The sequence below is a fragment of the Gossypium arboreum genome, chromosome 10 (assembly GCF_025698485.1).
Source record: "Gossypium arboreum isolate Shixiya-1 chromosome 10, ASM2569848v2, whole genome shotgun sequence".
Lineage (NCBI taxonomy): Eukaryota > Viridiplantae > Streptophyta > Magnoliopsida > Malvales > Malvaceae > Gossypium > Gossypium arboreum.
In genome coordinates this window covers 103,906,901-103,930,106 of record NC_069079.1, presented here as the reverse complement: position 1 = coordinate 103,930,106, position 23,206 = coordinate 103,906,901, and the positions used below count along the sequence as shown (strand labels likewise).

Sequence of the window (23,206 nt, the reverse complement as noted above, 5' to 3'; positions counted from 1 at the left end):
CATGGGCTGTTCACACGGCCATGTAACTAGGTCACGCGGTGTGTCCCCTTCACACGGGCATGTGCAACTTGCACATGGGTGTTGTAATAGCCTGTTTTCAGTCAAATTAAAATAGTGGTTTTGAGACCATAAATTCGAGGTCAAAATATTTATTTTATTAATATTTTAATTTCTATAACATGTTAATAATGACGTATAAAATTTCGTTTAAAGATTTAAAAGTTTGCATCCTTAATTCGATTAAAACGACTAAATCGCATAAAGTACAAAATTTGTGTTCTATTAGCTAAAGGTATTAAATAACTATAGAATTTTAATGTAAGGGTCTTTATAAGGTAATTAGACCATTTAAATGGATAGTGGACATCTATGACATAGTTTTATGGAAATTAAAAGATCATCTTCTTCAAATCAATTAGGGAGAACCGGCGACCATTGTTAAACTAAGGAGGTAGTTTTGGCTAAGCAATTTCCTTACATTGTAAGTGATTTTGAGCCTGTTTTTAATGGTTTCTATGTTTTTGGAATCCTTGTAGCTTAATCTAGCTAGCCTAGGGACTAATTTGCAGAATTGTTAAAAGTCTAGGGTTTTACCATAAATGTATGTTACTTATTTTTTATGTTTTATGGATGAAAATGAATGCTTGATGATAGTTGAACAACTTTAATAAAGGAAATTTGATGAATTTTGTCAGTTAGGGATTAAATTAAAAAAATAGAAAAATATTCACGGTTAAATTGTGAAATAAAGGAAATACAGGGCTTGCTAAGGGCATTAGTGAAACTCGGCTAGCATGGGTGTGGATTAAATTGCATGAATTTGCATTATGAGCTAGGAATTAAATTGTAAATGATTCAAAATTTAAGAGGCAAAAGTGTAAATTTGCAAAAATGTCTATTTTGGATTGACTTGAATAGAATGAGATCTAATTGGATTGAATTTGATTATTTAGATCAAGTTAAGCCTCGTACGGATCTAGATCGAGGGAAAGATAAAGTATTAGACTAGTCGATCCTGTTCTGACGTTTTTGTGGTCGAGGGAAGTTTGTATGTCATTAAACATTAATGTAATTGTGTTTTAAATGCTTTATTATTGCATTATTGATAAATACAACTTCACGAAAATATTTGACAAAGATTTGGCGACGTGTGAAATCCAGATTGAACCTTAAGAATAGATAGAATACAAATAACATGTCATTAGGGGTTATTGTGTTTTGGGTGCTGGTCTATACGTTCTACCGGTGGCTGAGTTCTCTAGCATGTGTTGCGGTTACTCATCAACTTGTGTGAGAAGCACCATGTAGCTTTGTTTTGACCGTCAGCTTGTGTGAGCAGACTCAGTGATAGCTCGAGATGAGCATTTACATATGAGATATGAGATTGAGATGGTTTAGACCATGTATTGACACTTAGGGTGCGAGATTCCCTAGTATGCGATATTATTCCAAATGGTTCAACGGGTATATCGATAGTATGAAAGAATAAGTGATTGATACGTATCATAACAGGTATGTATGTGAATCATATAAGCTTTGAGTCTATGAAACTTGTGAATTTCATATTTAACCTTGTGAATGAATATGTGATAGGTTTGTGGATCAATATGAGTTATATTATGATATGTTTGATTACTTAAATTGTGTTCATATGGTTAGTTGAGTTTATTGCTATACGAACTTACTAACCTTAATAACTTACTCTGTTTAATTTTCTGTGTTTTATAGTTATTTTGAAGCTTGTTCAGATTGGGAGTTGTCAGAGATCTCATCACACTTTCCAACCGTTGTTATGGTACTTTTGAACTTGTGTACTTGGTTATATTGCATGTATAAGTGTTGTGGTTAATATGGCCCATATGTTTGTAATGTATATAGCCAATTGATTTAGCTTATAAATGATGTATTGTAACACTTCTTACCCATATCCGACGCCAGGACAGAGTTTGAGGCATTACCGGACTTAAACGTAAACTAACATACAATGCCGAGCCATAAAATTTCATCCAAATTTAAAACTTTTCAATCACATACAAACTGTCCCTTATAAAGGCCTACAAGGCCCAAAATATACGTTGGGAGTGGTTTGGGACGAAGCCGAAAACTTTCGGAACTTCTACAACACTTAGAAAATTCTCATGCTTTGGAGTGTCACGTTCCCATAAGGGTAGGTCGTGTAGTCACACACGCTCGTGTCCTCAGCCCGTGTAACTCTTTGACTATGACGTTATCAACAAAATAAGGTCACACGGCCACGTTACACGCTCATGTGCTTAGGCTGTGTGGCAAATTAAAATCTCGAAATTAAGTACAGACTTCACAAGGCCTGAGCACACGCCAATATCCTGAGGCTGTGTCCTCCACACAGTTGAGACACACAGCCGTGTCTCTACTCGTGTGTTTACTACTGGGCATTCTGTTTGCATTAATTACGGTGCAGGGGACACACGGCCGGATCACATGACCATTGGGCGGACCGTGTGTCATACATGGCCTAGACATATGCCCATGTGTCTAACCGTATGGACAATTTCTAGGCTATTTTCCAAGCCATTTGCCACCCTTAATCACTTACATACTTACACTCACTTCATAACATGCAACATGGCACATTTGATTACTCAAGCATTCGCATTCATGGTTAAATTATGACTTGGTAATGTCTACATATCACCTATTCAAGCTATCATGCTTTCATATGGCATTCCACACCAATTTCATATTTGTTTATCATCTTTACTAACCTATTTTTAAGTTACACTCTTGCATCATCTTTATTGTCATGCACATTAAATCATATTTCATACACCAAACATACATGCCATCCATCACATTCATTAGCCAAAAGCAACCATAACCACATTAAAGCCTAAGCACATTTGCATGCATATACCAATAGTTAGGGTTACAACCTAATAATCAATACGAGCCACCTCTCATGGCCATATACAAAATAGTCGTAATACCTTCATGAGCCAACACATTTGACTAATCAATATGACACATAACAAATAGACCAAGTCCCTATATATGCCATACTCAAAATGTTGAAACAAACTATACCCAAATATCCAATTGATAGTGTGATCGAGCCTACGACGTCCTTCGATCCTTGAGCAAGCTTGGTGATACTATAAGAAAATGGAAAAGAGAGGGGAGTAAACATAAAGCTTAGTAAGTTCACATGCATATAAATAGCAACATAATCGTATATATATAAGACCAATGACATAACATAGTTTACTTATGTGTTATCATAAATTCATAGGCTTAACTTACATAATTTCAATCTTACCCAAAGTTCATCACATACCGAGCTCATTCATATAATTTTTTCGTACATACTTGTACCAAATCGTAACACATTGTCACATTTCCTCATCATTGACTTACTTGTCAAATAACTCATAGGTTTACCCTTTGAACACTTAGAATACTATCGGATACACGGAAGACTTGCATATAGTGCTTCAAACGTAGCCACATGCTACCACATATTACAATCACACATTGCTCGCTCTCGAGCTAATCACAGGCTTGCTCACACAAGCTGACAGTTAGGACGTAACTACTCGGGCTGCTCACACAAGTTGACAAGTACCCGCAACACTTGCTAGGCTACCCAGCCACCGGTAGAACATATAAGACTAGCACCCGAATTCACATAGTCACATATACACATAATATCATGAGCTCATAATCAGATATTTCCTAGTGACATGTCACATTATATCTTAAATTATTTCTAATGTTCAAACGAGATTTTTCTCGATATCACATATTCATCGAACTTGTTCACAAAGTCGTTCTCATTGACCATTATGTCATTCATACACTCATCATAACAATTAAACATAGAAATTCATACAATAATAAAGCATTAAAACTTGATACAACATTACATTATTTACACATGAACTTACCTCCGTACAAAATATGGACAATTAATTCGATTTAGTCCAAAATCTTGTTCTTTCCCCGGTCTAGGTTCGGACTCCGTTTTTCTTGATCTATAATAGAAAATTCAGCTCATTTGATTATCACATTATTCAAATCAGTCCAAAAACTATATTTAAGCAAAATTATAGTTTTACCCATAAACTTTCACATATTTACAAATTAGTCCCTAGGCTCGTAAAATGAAATGTGTTCATTTTCCTTGTTACCCAAGCCTAGCTGAACCTATTCCATGCTCATATCAACTCATATTTTCCTTTATTTTACATTTTACTACTCATTTTTATACCTTTTTACAAACAAGTCATTTCCATGAATTTCTATCAAAATCACTTAGTAAAAGATGTTAAACACACATCAAACTTTCATATTCTTCCATAAAACATCAAAATACAAACATGTCATACATGGTTCAAATTTCATGCATAAACTCTAGCTCAAAATATGGCTAGAAATGGATAGATCATGCTTCAAGGACTTTAAAAATGCAAAGAACATAAAAAAGGGGCTAGGGAACACTTACAATCAAGCTTGAAAAGTTAAAAAACCCTAGTTATGAAGAGTTTGAGAATTTCGGCTATGGCATAGAGAAGATGAGCAAATTTTACTTGATTTTTCCCTTTTTATTATTTTATTAACCAAATGACCAAAATTCCCTTTTTACTAAACTTTCAAATTTTATCCATGCATTCCCATTTTTGTCCATAAAAATAGAAATTGGGAAAATTGATATTTAAGGATCTCTAATTAATAATCCAAAGCTATTTCACACTAAAAGCTTCTAGAAACATGTACTTTTCCACTTATTCAATTTAGTCCCTAAAGTCAAATTGGACACTTTACTTATAAAATTTCTTCATAGAATTTTCACACAAGCATGGATCATATCATAAACCTCATAATAATCATAAAATATTTATTTCTATTTTGAATTTATGGTCTCAAAACTACTGTTCCGACTAGGCCCTAATTCGGGATGTTACATGTATGTTTTGGTTATGTGTATAACCATGTGATTTGGCTTATTTTGGTATACTTGGTTATGTATATATGAGTGAATGGCTTTTAATATTTGGTTTATAATTGCTATGTGAATACCTTGTTGTGAATTGGTATTTTGAGTACAAAATGATTAAATTTGAGAATGTGGTATGCATGTAGATTTAGGCACTAAGTCTAATAGGTGAGTTTGATCATTTAGGTGATTTTTGGATATGAAATTGGTATGAATTTGAATGGCTATTTGGGATGCTTATGAGCATCTTGGTTGTTGGTATGGGTAGTATATGATTTTGGCTTGAAATTGGTTGGTTATAAGTGCCTATTTATGCATTTGGTTGTTTGTGTATTGTTGAACCTAGGTTGACATCATTTTTGGGTGAGAAATGTAGCTTGAAACATAGCCTATTTTTGTCCACACGAGCGTGTTTCTCGATCATGTGTGACACATGACAAGGTGACGCGGTCGTGTGTGTCCTAGTACTTATTTAGAAATTAAGTCAGTAGCTTCACAAGGCTTAGCACACGGGCGTGTGGCTTGGCCGTGTGGCATAAGTCAATATACCTTCCAGTTTTTACATGGCCTGATACACAAGTGTGTAGGCCATTTTCGAAAGGTACACGGGCTAGTCACACGGGCGTGTGGTTGGCTGTGGAACTCAAGTCAGTGATTTACATAGGGTCAGACACGGGTTGGGACACGGCCATATGATCCCATTTGGAATGTCAACACGACCTGTGACACGGGCGTGTTTTTGGTCGTGTGAGACACATAGCTTGGCCACATGAGCGTGTGTCCCCTATACTTTGAAAGTTTTCTATGTTTTTTTTCCAAAATTTCACTAAGTTCTTAGTTTAGTCCCTAACCACTTTTAATGTTTGTTTTAGGCCTCGAGGGCTAGTATTAGGGACAATATGATTGATTGTGAATGACTTTTATTTGGATATGAAAAATGTATGTTTGTTTAAGTATTAAGTTCAGTAATGGTTCGCAACCCTATTCCGGCGATGGATATGGGTTAGGGGTGTTACAGGTGTGTAGACCACCACACAGGCGTGTAGACCTCTACACAGCCTAGGTATTTTCCACACAGCTCGTGTGACCCTATTTCACATATTTTTGTTTTGTGACGTTAATTGACCCGTTCTAATTCTTGTGTCATTTAACATCCGTTGAGGCCTCCATATAAGTGTTTGGGACTCTGTTACTGCTTAGAGTCATGCGATTATTCGTATCTATAGCGTTAATTTTACGGTTTGTTCAAACGTGTTTGTAATGTGATTTATGTTTGTAATGTGATTCATGAATTGAAACTCTATCTAATGATAGAATCTAGTTAATCTGATACTGAGCATGTGTAATTGAGTAAGAGTATTTCTAATTCTACCATCCGTTTCTTTATGTTTATCTACAAATAGTGTGCATTTTGCATTTGCATAAAAATTCTGGGATTTTGGTTGTGAAGAAAAGGGATTCTGTTTGAGCAGTTTAACTACAATATTTCTGTACAGCAGTATGTCCACAAGAAACATATGTCGGCTTAACTGCATATTGTTATCAGAGTGGCTTAGTTCCACCATTTATGGTGTGTAGGGTGGATAGACCTAACATGGTCCTACGTGGTGTGTAGGGTGGATGGGCTTTGATATAGCTCATAAGTGGTGAGCAGGGTGGTTGAAGTGGTGTTCGGATGGTTTGGGTGGGTTTTGTATTCATTACATTTACTGTATCATTGAAATTCGTTTGACAAAAATTTGTTGGAACATCATGCTTATTTTTTATTATGAAAGCCTCAAATTGTTGCGTTATAATAATCTGATATGTTTAGTACTTCGATGTGTATAGAGTAGAGTGTTTGTCTCTGTGAATGACTTATGGAAATGGTTCGTGTGTCTGACTTCCAGTGTAAGATTTTCATACATTGCTCGTGTATTCTTAACTGAAATATAGGTGCTTATGAAATTTCGTCATTTGTCTTTTATTTACGTTTCAAACTCACACTGAGCTCGTGTAGCTCACCCCTTAGTTTTTCCCTTTCAGGTTCTCTCATGTTCTGGAGCTGGACTAGGTGATCGTAGGTTTCAGACGAATAAGATTTAATTTTATAAAATAAAATGTTTCATTCTAGTTTTTTTTTTTAGTTTTCGAATTGTTTTGGACTATACATGTTAATAGGGACTATGATTTAAGTTTTTATTTCTGGATTTTCGTAAATTTTTATTTTGGATTGAATTTTAGAAACTACGGAATTATATTTTCAAACATTTTTAACGTAACTTAACTTTCTATTTTGAATCTTAAATGGTTAAGTGGTTTAGTTCAAATTTAGCAAACCATGTTCGAAACGAGATACTAACAATTCGTTTTTTGTAAAATTGCTTTTAGATCACTTCGATGGTCAATGTAACCTCTGGGATTTGGTCTAAACTTATACGCCGAGTTCTAGGGTGTTACAGTTATCTCTAGTTTACCATTTACTTCCTCTATTAACGTGGCTCGGACTCGGACATGTAGATCCAACCATCTTATTTTCATATCAATCCACATCTCATGAAATTATTTCAGAGGAATAACTCTCCTTATATATACATATATACTTACCAAATAATGCAATGTATAAAAGCAACGTTCTAAAATAGTTTAGATTATAGAAACACAAACCATAACCTCTAATCTATTCATCAACGACTTTGCCTTTTTCCTTATTTTTTGAGGAATTTGAGTTGACAATAGATACGAAAATAATAAACCATACATATCATTAATACACAAATAATTTCACATTTAATTTCTAAATTATACAACTTTTACACTTTATTCAATTTAGCCCCTAAAGCCGGAACTAACTTAACTTCCACATTTAACCCCAAATTTTAATGTAAAATTCACTCTAAGTCAAATTTAATTCCATAATTCTCATTACTACCCCTAAATTTTGAAATTTTCACAATTTGGTCCCTATTGCTCAAAGTCAACAGTTAACTTCACAATTTAGTCATCTTTCATTTCTAACCTAAAAATCTATCAACTAAATCCCTAAAGCTTTAACTACTCAACAATGGTAACATCTAAAAGCTTTAATAGTACTGAAAAATTCAACATGGGTCTGCTAGTTTATGGTATTGGGATTTCAAAAACATAAAAATGACGAGAAAATGGCTAAATTACACTAACCAATTTGAAGTTGAAAATTTTAAGCCATATTGTCATTCTTCCCTTTTCTGTTCTTCTCCTTTTCAATTTTGCATGAAAGAACATATGAAAATGTCTTTCATTTATTCCACTAGTTTATTTTATTAATTAAAATATGTTTAATTTCATTTCATTTATTATTATTTTTATTATTAACACTTATAACACAATTCATCATTTTAAACAGCCACATAGTCATCCATTATTAATCTATTGGTATAATTACCTTTTAAGTCCCCTTTAATAAGTTTTAATTAAAATTCTTTAGTAGATCACACATTATCGCTTACGCGATTTAGTCCTTGTACTTAAATTAAACACTAATTCTACGAAATTACCTAACCGAAACTCAATCCTCTAGTATAACTCCATAAATATTTATAAATATTTACGAGTTCAGTTTACAGAAACAAAGTACTGATACCGCAATTTCCAAAACTATTGACTTTAGAACAAATATACTTGTACCTTGTCTAACTTTCCAAATAATTAAAATTATTAGACCAAACCTCAATATAATATTTAATACCCTCGTAAATATTAATAAATAATATTCACAAACTCTATCATTAAAAAATGACATTCCGAAACCATCATTTTTGACTCCACTAACTTTTAAGTCATTACAATTTCAACTACATGTGACCCACAAGTAGGGTCTTCCTGTAATACCTTTCAATTCTATAATCGTAACGTGCAAAGCTTTAAGACTTATTAGAAGGTTGAATCATATACTCATTAAATGATATCTTAGTTTAATCTTAACGAAGAAGAAAAATAAAATGTTGAGGTTAGAAAGAAGAACCTGAACATTAAGAAGATAGGAAAACCATCCAAAATATCCCATTCCTATAAATATAATCTAGGTCCCCCTAATTTCCCTACCAAATCCAAAAAAGGTTTAACTTACTGTTAACTAGTCATAAGGAGGGTCAAATCAATCCAATTGACTCTTGTTGATAAGTGACCAACCATACTGCTATGATGATTTGTTTAGTTGGCTTGTTTTAGTGTACAGGCAATCTTTCATATATCTTACTATTGTGCTCTTTACTTCGATCTTTGTTTCTATTGTTGTAGAATCCTAACAACTCCCAACTAAACCTAATAAAAGATCCACTATGTTTTGGTAATGTTTCACGTTCGGCACAGTCTTTAAGACAATTAAGTTTCCTAGAACTTCCTCATACACTTGACAAGCTCTTAGTGCTCAAACAAAACTCTAAGGCATACTCTTCTTAAGTGTGTACTTTCTTGGGTGTAATCTTTCTTCACTTGAAAATATCCAAGTCTCATTCCTACAAGCAAAATTTAGGATTAAAGGCAATGTATTCCCATTCTTACCACACATACATTACAAACAAGAGATATCTTATACAATTCAAGCAATCAGAATAATTTAATCACTTGGATTTCTAGATCAATGGGTTGCGAAACCCCAATCAGCATATCAACAACAATCACCTAAGTTTGAGTGTTATTGAACCTAGGTTTTGATACTACCAAATGTAACACCCTATACCCAGCCTGGTCACCGAGCTCGAATACTAGGACGTTACACCACTATCTCCCACTTGTATTTATCACAATCGTCACATTATTACACATGCATCATTTTTTTTTAATATAATAGCATTCACATGAAACGTAAGTCATTCACACTCTAAGGAAGTTGGATCAGGCTAAACATTCATTGAATAATCATAAAATAGGTATTCAACATGCATTAGCACTTAGCAAAATTTCCCAAATATGTTACGTAGGTATCGAAATTGGTAGTGTGGTATCAATAATTCTCTCAAGTGGTATCGTTACCTCTTGGAAAATCAATGCCAAATTAGCTTACTGTTTCTCATCTTAAAAATCCAAATTTCAGAAAATATCAGTACCACTGAAAAAGTATCGATAATTTTACCTCGAGTATCAATACTTGTGGCAAAATATCAATACCAACTAGCGAAACTGATTTCTTGTGTAATATCCCGAATTAGGGCCTAATCGGAATAGTGGTTTTGTGACCATAAATCCGAGATAGAAATAATTATTTTATAATTATTTTGAGGTTTATGATATGATTGCATGATTGTGTGAAAATTTCGTGATGAAATTCTATGCCTAAAGTGCTTAAATTGAAAGTAGGGACTAAATCGAATAAGTTGCAAAACTTGCATTCTAGAAGTTTTTAGTATGAAATTGTTTTGGAATATTAATGAGGAGGTCTTAAATAGCAATATACCTTTTTTTGTGTAAATGATCTTATGGTATGGTGATGGAATGGTTGAGGAAATGCTTGATAATGATAAATTATGAAAATAGTTAGTTTAGATTATATTTGATGTTAAGGAAAATTATTAAGATACTTAGTGCATAAAAACTCATAAAAGGGATAAAATTTGCCATAAATGAATCTGCAGCAACACCGACGCGAGTTTAAAAATTTACTAAAATCATAGAAATTGAACTTGGTGATGGACTACATATCAAATTGAAGCTTATTATGTCTAGTTTCACATGAAACAAATGAAACAGGTAAAGGAATTATATGTTACAATATATTTGAATTTTAGTGAAACAGGGTCATAGCAGTTTCTGAATCCCCTGTTCCAACTTTAGAAATTCACCATAAACTGTAAAGATATAATTAGGTAGTGTATTTTATATTCTCAGAATCCTTATTGAGTCTAATTTCAGGAGAAATAAACCTAATAGTCATATGGATTTTTTACAGAGAGAAATGTGGTTCGTAGTAAACAGAGGTCAGACCAGTCAAGTCCTGAAACAGGGGTAACTTTAACTAATAAACTGTACTAATTGGCCCAACTAAAAATTCTAGAAAAAAATTAGTAGATAGGTATATGAGTCTAGATTTAGGGAAAATTTACGGATCTTGATTTCGAGTTTCGTAACTTGAGATATGATTTTTCTTGTGACTGTGATGCAAGTAGCTTAAAAGTTGTGAATGTAGAAATAAATAATCCAAAGTTCTAAATATGTTAAATTAAGCTTAGTAACACCTCATACTCGACTCCGGCGACGGTCTCGGACGTGGGGGCGTTACATTTAGTGGTATCAGAGCAGGTTTAGTCAGTTCTCGGACTACATGTTGTATGTACAGATTTTGCTATACATGCCATATGCATGAATTGTGATAGTGTGACGACTTCTGACCTTTTTAAATGAATTTTTTTTTATATATAGTAAATGGATCCCGATCCAGCTGTGGCGAGATGAAGTAGAGAGTAATGCGCCACTCGGATGAAAGAGCAAACCGATCGAAAACCCACCCCTCATCTGTTGGTCGGGGAGGAAGAGAAAGGATCGGAAGCCTTTCTCCAAATGATGAGTGCATGGTACACTGAGTTCGTTCGTACGAACCCAAATGTACGACCTCCTCCACCTCCTCCAATTCCTCAACCTGTACCCCCGATGCCTCAAGGTATGGATATGATAAAATTTCACGAACTCCCATTGATGTAATTAAGTAAACAAGGGGTGAAGAATTTAGAGCAAATATTGATGATGATGCGAGAAAGCGAGTTCGCTTGAAAATTCTATCCGGTATTTGATGAATTATCTTGTACACCTGAAGAATGTTTGAAATGTGCTACATATTTGTTGAAAGATTCAGCCTATAATTGGTGGAAGACTTTGATTTCGATGGTACCGAAAGAGAGGGTAACTTGGGAATTCTTTCAAGAAGAGTTTCGGAAGAAATATATTAGTGAAAGGTTTATTGATCAGAAATGTAAAGAGTTTCTTGAGCTGAAGCAAGGTAATATGACAGTCTCAGAATATGAAAGAGAGTTTGTTCGATTGAGTAAGTATGCCAGGGAATATGTTCCTACAGAAGCCAAGATGTGCCGACGATTTGAAGACGGGCTCAACAAAGACATTAAAGTATTTGTCGGGATCCTTGAACTAAAAGAAATGGTAGTACTGGTTGATCGAGCTTGCAAGGCTGAAGAACTACTTAAAGAAAAGAAAAAGGTAGAGGTGAGACTAGAAATTGAAAGAAAAGACCGATGAGTAGTTCATTTTCACAAAGAACCTAGAAAGTCAAGGAATATGAATCCTCGCTCCCAAGCTTCACTAGACAATCATATGGGAATTATAAGAAGCAAAATGTGGGTCCTAAATCTCGAATACTTCATAGCCGAGGTAGGGAACTCGAGATTTGTTAAACCCGAGTGCCGATGTGGTAGAAATCATTTTGGTCTGTAGAGCAAATGAATGTTTTCGATGTGGTTCTCCTGATCATTTTATTAGAGACGCCAGAGAGAGTCGAGAAAGAAAAATTTCGAATGTAAAAGCTAGTGGTGCAAACTCAAGGGAAGGTATCCGAGAAAAGTGGAAGTGAAACAAGCGAGAAGAATGTAGCTGAGGATGCACCGGTTAGACTGAAGGAAGGGCTCCGCTAGAACTTATGCTATTAAAGCGCGTGAAGATGCTTCCTTACGATGTGATTACCGTACATTTTCTCTCTATAATGTTAATGTTATTGTTTTGATTGATCCGGTTCTACTCATTCATATGTGTGCATGAAATTGGTGTCTAGTATGAATATACCGTTGAGAACACGAATTTATGATTAGAGTGTCAAACCGTTAGGCAAATGTGTGATGTTGATAAAGTATGTAAGAAATGTCCTTTAATGATTCGGGATCATTACTTTCCTACCGACTTGATGTTGTTGCCGTTTGATGAGTTTGATGTTATTTTGGGTATGGATTGGTTGACATTGCATGATGCTAAAATAAATTGCAAAGAAAATGTTATAGAATTAAAGTGTGAAAATGGTGAAACTCTGGGGTTGAATCGGATAAATCGAGGCATTGCCTAGTGTGATTTCTTCAATGTCGGCTCAAAGATATCTCAAAAAGGGTTATGAAGCTTATTTGGCATATGTAATTAATACAAAAGAAGTTGAAAAGAAAGTTGAATCGATGTCGGTTGTGTGTGAATTTGCGACGATATTTCGGAAGAATTGCCGGTTTGCCTCCAATCGGGAAGTAGAATTTGGTATTGATTTGATATCGAACACACTCGATTTCGATTGTTCGTATAGAATGGCACCAAGCAGAGTTGAAGGAATTAAAGTCGTAGTTGCAAGAGTTGATGATAAAGGTTTTGTGAGACCAAGTTTTTCACCTTGGGGTGCTCCGTGTTATTTGTGAAAAGAAGAATGGTTCTATGAGGTTGTGTGTTGATTATCGGCAGTTAAACAAGGTGACAATCAAAACAAGTATCCGCTTGCCAAGAATTGATGATTTGTTTGATCACCTAAAAGGAGCGACATGGTTTTCAAAGATTGACTTGAGATCCGGTATTACCAATCTGAGTAAAGGAGTCGGATGTGCCTAAAACCGCTTTTAGAACAAGGTACGGTCATTATAAATTTTTAGTTATGCCATTCGGGTTGACAAATGCTCCTGCTATGTTTATGGATTTAATGAATCACATATTTCGGTCATACTTGGACAGATTTGTTATGGTGTTTATAGATGATATTTTAATTTATTCAAAAGATGAGACAGAGCATGCTGAGCATTTGAAGATAGTTTTGCAAACTTTGAAAGATAAGCAGCTGTATGCTAAGTTTAGTAAAAGTGAATTTTGGCTCCGGGAAGTTGGATTTTTGGGTCATATTGTTTCGTGATGGTATGTTGATCCTAGTAAAATTTCAGCCATTGTTGATTGAAACCACCAAAAACGAATCGAAGTTAGAAGTTTATTGAGGTTAGTGGGTATTATCGGCAGTTTGTAAATGGATTTTCTATAATTATCGCTCCTATGACTAGACTACTCGAAAGGATGTTAAATTTGAATGGACGGAAGAATGTCAATAGAGTTTTGAAGAATTGAAAAAGTTATTAATCAAAGCACCGGTGTTGGTACAACCCGAATTAGGTAAAGAATTTGTGGTGTATAGTGATGCTTCTCTAAATGGTTTGGGGTGTGTACTCATGCAAGAAGGAAAAGTGGTGGCTTATGCTTGAGGCGCTTAAAACCTCATGAGAGGAATTATCCTACTCACGATTTGGAATTGGTGCAGTGGTGTTTGCTTTGAAGATTTGGCGACATTATTTGTATGGTGAAAAGTGCCGAGTATATACCGATCACAAAAGTCTTAAATACTTGATGTCACAAAAGACTTGAATTTGAGACAAAAAAATGGTTGGAGTTATTGAAAGATTATGAGCTTGTTATTGATTATCATCCGGTAAAAGTGAATGTGGTTGCCGATGCTTTAAGTAGAAAGTTGTTGTTTGCTTTGAGAGTTATGAACACTCAGTTCAAAATGTCGATGACTGTTCGATTCTAGCGAGTTAAGACCAAGACCGATGTTTTACAAGAGATTTCAAACTCGTAAAATGATCAAGATTTGCTAGCCAAAAGAAAATAAAGTGAAGTCGACACGGATCGATTTCGAATTGGTTCGATGGGTGCTTAATGTTTAAAGATCGATTTGTGTTTAATAATGAGGAATTGATTCAAAAGATCCTACAGAAGCACATAGTGGTTATTTCTCGATTCATCCGAGTAGTATGAAAATGTATAATGACTTGAAGAAAATGTATTGGTGGAATGGAATGAAAAGAGATATATCGAGTTTGTGTCCAAATGCATAATTTGTCAACGGTGAAAGTCGAACACCAAGTACCTTCGTGATTACTCCACCTATTATGGTTCCCGAATGGAAATGGGATCGGATTACTATGGATTTTGTTTCAGATTGCCATTGACTCGGAAAGAAAGATGCCATCCGGGTAATAGTTGATAGATTAACTAAGTCGGCTCATTTTATCTCGGTACGTACGGATTATTCTCTTAACAAGTTGGCTGAACTATATATTAGAGAAATTGTTAGATTACATGGAATACCATTATCGATTATTTCAGATAGAGATCCAAGGTTTACCTCGCGGTTTTGGCAAAAGTTGCAAGACGCGTTAGGTAATGGGTTAAATTTCAAGATCGCTTTTCATCCACAAACTAATGGACAATCGAAAGAATAATTGATTCTTGAAGATATGCTTAGATGTTGTGTATTGGAATTTCAAGGAAGTTGGGAAAGATACTTACCGTTAGTGGAATTTGCTTACAATAATAGTTATCAGACGAGCTTGAAAATGGCACCTTATGAAGCATTATATGGTCGTAAGTGTCGAACGCCATTGTATTGGACTGAACTCAAGGAAAATCGATTTATGGAGTTGATCTAATAAAAAAATCAAGAAAAGTGAAGATAATTCGAGATTGTTTGAAAGTCGCTTGAGATAGATGTAAATCTTATGCGACCTAAAGCGAAAGGACATTGAATTTCAAGTTGGTGATAAAGTATTTTTAAAGGTGACTCAGTGGAAGAAAGTCCTTAGATTTGGACGGAAGGGCAAATTAAGTCCGCGTTTTGTTGGGCCGTATGAAGTAATTGAAAAGTTGGACCAAGAGCATATCGGCTAGCATTACCACGAAATAGAGAAGATTCATGATGTGTTCCACGTATCTATGTTACGTCGGTATCGTTCGGATCCTTCACATGTAGTTTCACCGACAGAAATTGAACTACAACCAGATATGACCTACGAAGAAGAACCGATTAAGATTTTAGCTCGAAAGGTCAAACAACTAAGGAATAAAAATGTTGCACTTGTGAAGGTGTTGTGGAAAAGGCATGGAGTAGAAGAAGCTACATGGGAATCCGAAGAAACTATGAGAAATCAATACCCACATCTGTTTACCAGTAAGATTTTCAAGGACGAAAATCCTTAAAGGGAGGGAGAGTTGTAATATCTCGAATTAGGGCCTAATCGGAATAGTGGTTTCGTGACCATAAATCCGAGATAGAAATAATTATTTTATAATTATTTTGAGGTTTATGATATGATTGCATGATTGTGTGAAAATTTCGTGATGAAATTCTATGCCTAAAGTGCTTAAATTGAAAGTAGGGACTAAATCGAATAAGTTGCAAAACTTGCATTCTAGAAGTTTTTAGTATGAAATTGTTTTGGAATATTAATGAGGAGGTCTTAAATAGCAATATACCTTTTTTTGTGTAAATGATCTTATGGTATGGTGATGGAATGGTTGAGGAAATGCTTGATAATGATAAATTATGAAAATAGTTAGTTTAGATTATATTTGATGTTAAGGAAAATTATTAAGATACTTAGTGCATAAAAACTCATAAAAGGGATGAAATTTGCCATAAACAGAATACTGCAGCAACACTGACGCGAGTTTAAAAATTTACTAAAAATCATAGAAATTGAACTTGGTGATGGACTACATATCAAATTGAAGCTTATTATGTCTAGTTTCACATGAAACAAATGAAACAGGTAAAGGAATTATATGTTACAATATATTTGAATTTTAGTGAAACAGGGTCATAGCAGTTTCTGAATCCCCTGTTCCAACTTTAGAAATTCACCATAAACTGTAAAGATATAATTAGGTAGTGTATTTTATATTCTCAGAATCCTTATTGAGTCTAGTTTCAGGAGAAATAAACCTCATAGTCATATGGATTTTTTACAGAGAGAAATGTGGTTCGTAGTAAACAGAGGTCAGACCAGTCAAGTCCTAAAATAGGGGTAACTTTAACTAATAAACTGTACTAATTGGCCCAACCAAAAATTCTAGAAAAAAATTAGTAGATAGGTATATGAGTCTAGATTTATGGAAAATTTACGGATCTTGATTTCGAGTTTCGTAACTTGAGATATGATTTTTCTTGTGACTGTGATGCAAGTAGCTTAAAAGCTGTGAATGTAGAAATAAATAATCCAAAGTTCTAAATATGTTAAATTAAGCTTAGTAACACCTCATACTCGACTCCGGTGACAGTCTCGGGCGTGGGGGCGTTACATCTTGCACTTTAAAAATTGCAGAGGTATCGTTTTTAAAACCTGAATATCGATAAATCTATTCCAAACAATGGAAACATAACATATATCATTACATAGATCATTCCAAACTAGATCAAAACATCATGCATCAATCGTCCCATAAAATAAACATCTAAATGTCTCAAATAAAAATCCCAAACATCATATTTAAAGTCCACAAAGTTCCTAAGCACAATAGGTATGAAAACAACCAAAAATCATAGCAAAGCCAACGTAACATCTACTACATTGCCTTTTTATGCCCAAAACAAAAATATTCAAATAACACCTACTAATAGCAACTAAAATTTCTAGCTTGGATCACCCTTTGAGACCACACAGCTCATACCAGCAATGCTTATATTTTATGGTTTAAAATGAGTAGGTGAGTTTAACAAGCTTAGTGAATGCTCAGAACAACCACTATGCAAACAATTCATTATGCATCGACTAAGCAAACATGTCACATATTCATAACATATTTAACTCTAATATCGTTTTTCACTCGTTTAATTATCTTCTATTTATACTATTACACATTTATTACATTAACCACATTATTATTAAAGTATATATCACAACATATATAAATCACATTTAATCACATTCAGTCACATTTTATGATAGTTTTGCTCTTGAGGTTATGAAATATAATGTGGACTCTATCACCACACATTAGATACACGGATCTCTAACACACCAAAATGACTCATAGATTCGATCATGTCCCATAAATGAAGCATATAGCTAACACTCTCCAACACACCAAACACACATATATCGGTGAATAGAGCTTAACTCACATTCACTTATCTCTTTGAAAATTGTTTTTGGGTCTCAATACCCCAAAATCACATCACAAAGGTGAGCACTCACAATCATATGACATACCAACTGTATCCAACGATCTCATAAAATCATAAGGCCAAAATATCCATATTATCATTACGTATTTACTTACAAATTTTTTTCACATATTCATTGTATATTCACATCGTTAGCACATTTTAATCATTATTACATGGTATGAAAGTACACCCATATTTTTATTATCACATGACATGAATAACATACCGACATATTCTCTTTCACAATAGTTATCACAAGCTTATGGCACATGTCATAGCATCTTATATATGTTCATATTTTCACAATTGCACAAGCACACATATATCACATTTAATCATAGGTGTGAGAACACTTACATTTGGAATTTAAAGTAGAAGTTTAGGCTAACCTCTAAATTCCCAATTACACAATGAATCATCTATGAGTAGTGAATCCAAAACACTATCCAAAAATATGCTTTCATCGAAAAACTGAAAGCTCAAGCAAGCTTTTGTTTTCTACACGTTGAAGGACCTATTGACTCCGATACTTCAACAAGACAAACCACACAAATATAAAATTAACAACCAGTCATTGACTCATCTTAAACAATAAAAAACAATAGCCTAAGCTACGTTCTCTTTTAACCGAAACATTCAACATAGAAACTTTAAATTCGAATATCTCGGCCTACACTTAATCTTTTCGTAGAAAATGAATTCCGTTCTCTACATAGTCATCTATTACTAGTTCTCAACCTTTAAACTATACAAAACTACTCAGTTCATGGTATCGACATTTTTTGACAAGTTTTGGCCATTATGATGAAAATTCATTAAAACTTGAGAAATTTTTAACAAAACTTCAAAATAAATTTGAAAGTCTTCTAATCATGTTAAAACAAGTTGAAAAACACTTTGAAACCACATTTTAATCCACAATCTGAAATTTATCATTTACAACCAAACTCTTAGTTTTGACTCTTTTACAATTCAGTCCTATTTTCAAAATTAAAGGTATTTAATACTCATTTTCAGAAATTGACTTAATTTCCTAGTAGTTATTGTCGAAAACATCATCGATTACCAAACTTACAAAATTTTGAACACATATAGGCTAGAATTCCTAAAATACCCTCGAAATTTCTAGACTCATTTTTGGGGTGTTACACGACATCCAAGATAGAACACCACATCGCAACATTAAAAGGTCAAGTTTATCTAAATTCTTTTATTTAGATGTTATATTATTTATTATCAACACTTCTTCATCTTCTTATATTTATTTTTATTTTCTTTACATTATACTTTATAGTTTTTTTTTTCCGTAGAATTCTTATAGATACTTTTACGTCTGCTTGGAGCACACAAATTCTGAGATTATCATAACAATAAGGGTTTGGCCTACTCAAGGAAATTTTCTTGTTTGCACTTTAATTATTTTACATTTAGGGCAATGTATGTTCTAAAGTATGTGGGAAAGAACATAGGATTAGTTTTATGTGTTATCTTTTGTGTCTTTACTTTGTTTTAGTTGATTATTTACAAAAAAAAAAAAGTTTTTGTTTTTGTTGCATGGTGCTTGGATTATATTAATGTTGTGAATAACGATTGAACGTAATAAATCATGTAATGATTTTTGTCAAGAATTTTTTTTTATTGGTATGAGATAATTTGATTATTTTTAAGGGAAAATGATTAGGTTACTTAGTTAAATTGCATAATAAATTAGAAGCACTTAAGTAAAAATGTTTGATGATGCCATGTGAGATATAAATCTTATAGATAGTCGTAGAAAAATGAATGCTTGAATTGATTATTATTTATTTGGTTTAATTCGAAGCATGAATTAAGCTATGTTTGGCGGGATGCTTAGGGACAACTTAAGGCATTATTTGAATAGCCAGTTCTCAAATGACCATACCTTAATGTTATGAACCCCTAGTCTCCTTATGTGAGTCTAATAACTCCTTTTTGATGAACCAACGAAATTGAAACCCAAAAACCAAACAGAAATTGAAAATTTGAACTTTCCCTATCCTTGATCCTTTAATACATTACGAAATAACGACAGGCCATAGATATTGAGGGTTTAGGTAGATACACCATGGTGGTCTCAAAATATTAGAGCAAAAAAAGAAGAAACAATGTGATACAGTAATTATAGGACAAGAAAAAATGTGCAAAAAAAAATCTATAAAAAGTCAAAAGTAAAAATGAGAAGAAAAAGTTTAGAACATAAACAGAAGAATTGTGAGTGAGAAAAGAGTAAAAAGTCATGTGACAAAAAAAAATTCACAAGACTGAGAAAAAAATAAGTCATCAGTGCACCAAAACTCGTTTAGCTTGCCATAGTTGCTAGTATTGTATTGTGCCTTCCTACATGGAGTAATAAGGAAGGTGGGAGAAGAAGATAAAATGTGTGAGCTTGGAAGGGACACTTAGGGGGAAGAGAGGGAACAATTTCATGTGCCTAACTATTTCTAGTGTTTGAACCATGTCTTCCTTTGAACTCATACTGTCCTATGCCTCAGAACATTAGAAGTCTAGAAGACCAATGTGACTTAAATGTTCTTTGTGCATAACTTTCTGGAATTGCTAACAATTATACTTTAATGAACATTTTTATTATTCACGTGATTGTGTCTGCTACATATTTGTTTGATTTATATTAATGGTGATATTGTTACACATTTAGTCATGAAATTATTTCTAAGTTGTTAGCAATGTAAATTTGTAAACTAATTTAATTTTACTTTAAAAAGTTTTCAAGGCATTGAACTATCAAGATTAAGCTGCATGTGCGATAAGAATCATTATACCTTTAATATTTGACAATCATGTTCTTAGTAGTAATAAAATACAATGGGCGTTTTCTTATTACATACTATGTTTAGAATTGGTTTGCTTGAGGACAAGTAAAAAGTTAAGTGTAAGGGACTTTAGGTCTGAGGTTCTTATTTACATCCATCTTTACTAACTTTTATTATTTTTATTTTTTTTTCTTTTTGTATATTTTTATTTGCAACTAATTTTTTTTTCCTTTTTGTCATCATGTTATTTTTCTATTTTGTCTTTTTATTTACTTTTAAGTATATGATTATATTACTTGAGGATAAGCAATGACTTAAATGTGGTAGAGTTTGATTTGTCACAATTCGTTGTAGCAGATTAGGCCCAATTCTATACTTAATGTGCCAGTCTTATAGCAAATTAATATAATTTTTATTATCCCTTTTTAGGACCTAGTGAATAAAAGAAGCATTTTTATGTGTTTTATGACCTTCTAGGCCAATTTGGGCCTAAAGGGATACTAACATGTTGATTAAGTGTGCAACATATCATTCGAGGGCAAAAAGATCATAGACTGCTCCCGATGTTGCAACACGGAGCTGGGATATTGTAACACAATAAGCAAAATACCGAAAGAGCAGTCTACCGAGGATGTAGCGTCACAGGCGAGACAGTGTCACGACACAAGCTTGAAGGTGTCATGACATTGCTACGATGAGGCCAATTTAATAATCAAAGATGTTTTCGTCTACACAACCTAAATTAACATGCTTAGCCGTCCTTACTTGAAATGATGATTCTTAGGTTTTTATTCTTGTTCTTAATTTTTACTTAGTTTACATTATGTTCTTGTAATCTGAAGATCCTATTTCGAAGTGAGACTTTTACGAGCGGATATTGTTCTGGAGTTATGCTTTCATCGGTAAATTCATGAGCATCTCTTTTCTTTATTCTATTCTTTATATTTTTTTCTTTAACATTGTTAAATGAATGTTTGTGTAAAAATTAGAATCAATTTATACTTTATACATATTTCGCATGTTTTAATTGTACTAATCTAATTAATTGATTGACAGGTAGAGTTCAATGTAGATTGGTTAGATATAGTTGAGTGCAATTAAATGCTAGGATTGATGATCCTTAGAAGTCATTTAGGTAGGAATGAACCTGAAATCGATATTCCTACCAAGCATCACTCAGCAGATCAGTAGTTAGGGAAGGAAAAAATTAAACCCTAAACTTACCGACCTTAAGAAGTCATATAGGTGGGAATTAACGCGAAATCGACATTGTCTATCTGTGGAAACCTTACCCTGCCCCAATCTGAACTGTGTCATTGAGAGGTAAGTAGTTCTTTCCGACTAATTAAGTTAGTAGAAGGCTGAAAAACCCTATTTGGTTAATTAGTAACCAACTATTTAGAACCCTACATTAATAATTAAACAGGTAAAACAATTGTATCTAAGCTAAAGGAACTCGCATAGTCGAAACAAAAGATAGGAGAAGTCGATCCATGAACTTAGGAGTAGATTTAGGTTTAGTTCAATTCATTTAGTTTATTATTACTATTATTATCATCTTGGTTCCAGATTAACACTATTAACTTGTGACTCAAGTAGACTAGTAATTATTTTTTATAATTGACTTAATAGCAGTTTTTCCCAAATTACAATCCTTAAGGAACGATCCTCGAAATACTTACTAAATATTTCGTTGTAAACAAACTATATTACAACCTAACATATATTCTGCTTGCGGACATTACCTTAATTCATATATTTAGTGTAGTATTTTCACTTCCGATGTTGGTACGCTGGGGATGCAGTAGTTGTGTTGATAGCAGAGGCCTTGGCGAGCATCCAAGCCCTCAGATTTGCTCAAGAAACAGGCTTCTAGTCTATGGAGGTCGAAGGTGACTCCACGGTGGTGATAAAGAAGCTGAAGGCGACATGCACCGACAGATCAGAGATTAGCAATTTTCTTGGGGATGTGAAACAATTCTCAATAGGGCCCGAAATGATTAAGTTTCAACACATAAAAAGGGGGAAATTGAATAGCTCACCTATTGGCTAGAGAAAGATTCAGTCGAAAACGGGATGCCTGGTGGGTGGAGGAAGCTCCGACCACGATTCAAGAACTGGTGGCACTGGAAAGACAGACCAGGCATCACCCCAACTTAGGTTCACGGGGCAGTAAGAAGCTAGAAGAGGTATGAAATATTCAGATTAAGAGCGGTTCATCGATTTTTTCATCAATCTGAAACGTTTACTGGCATGTTGAGGTTTTTAAGGCTGGGAAGAGGAAGGTCTGATTTATTTATTATTCTACTCTTTTGGTTGCCCGAGAACTATAATTATCTTTGTATCCGACCGGTACTTTTTGCAATATTAATGAAGCATGCCAATTTTGCAGTGTATATCCAAATTCTCACTTTTGATACATTGGCCTTGTTGCAACAATCTTTAATCCACACTCATAGGCAAGCTCGCTTAACTAAAGCAAAGATCTAAAAGAAACTAAAAAAAAGAATAAGTTTTTTAATTAAT

General features: G+C 33.8%; 1 long non-coding RNA gene across 1 annotated transcript; it reads right to left on the bottom strand.

Moving 5' to 3' along the window:
* Positions 1-2,773: 2,773 nt before the first annotated feature.
* LOC108487579 (uncharacterized) lies at positions 2,774-23,095 on the bottom strand. The gene is made up of 4 exons (XR_001871686.2): positions 22,723-23,095; positions 22,426-22,598; positions 3,924-4,010; positions 2,774-3,131 (listed from the first exon to the last, which is right to left on the bottom strand). It is a non-coding gene; the product is annotated as an uncharacterized LOC108487579 (long non-coding RNA).
* Positions 23,096-23,206: the final 111 nt, after the last annotated feature.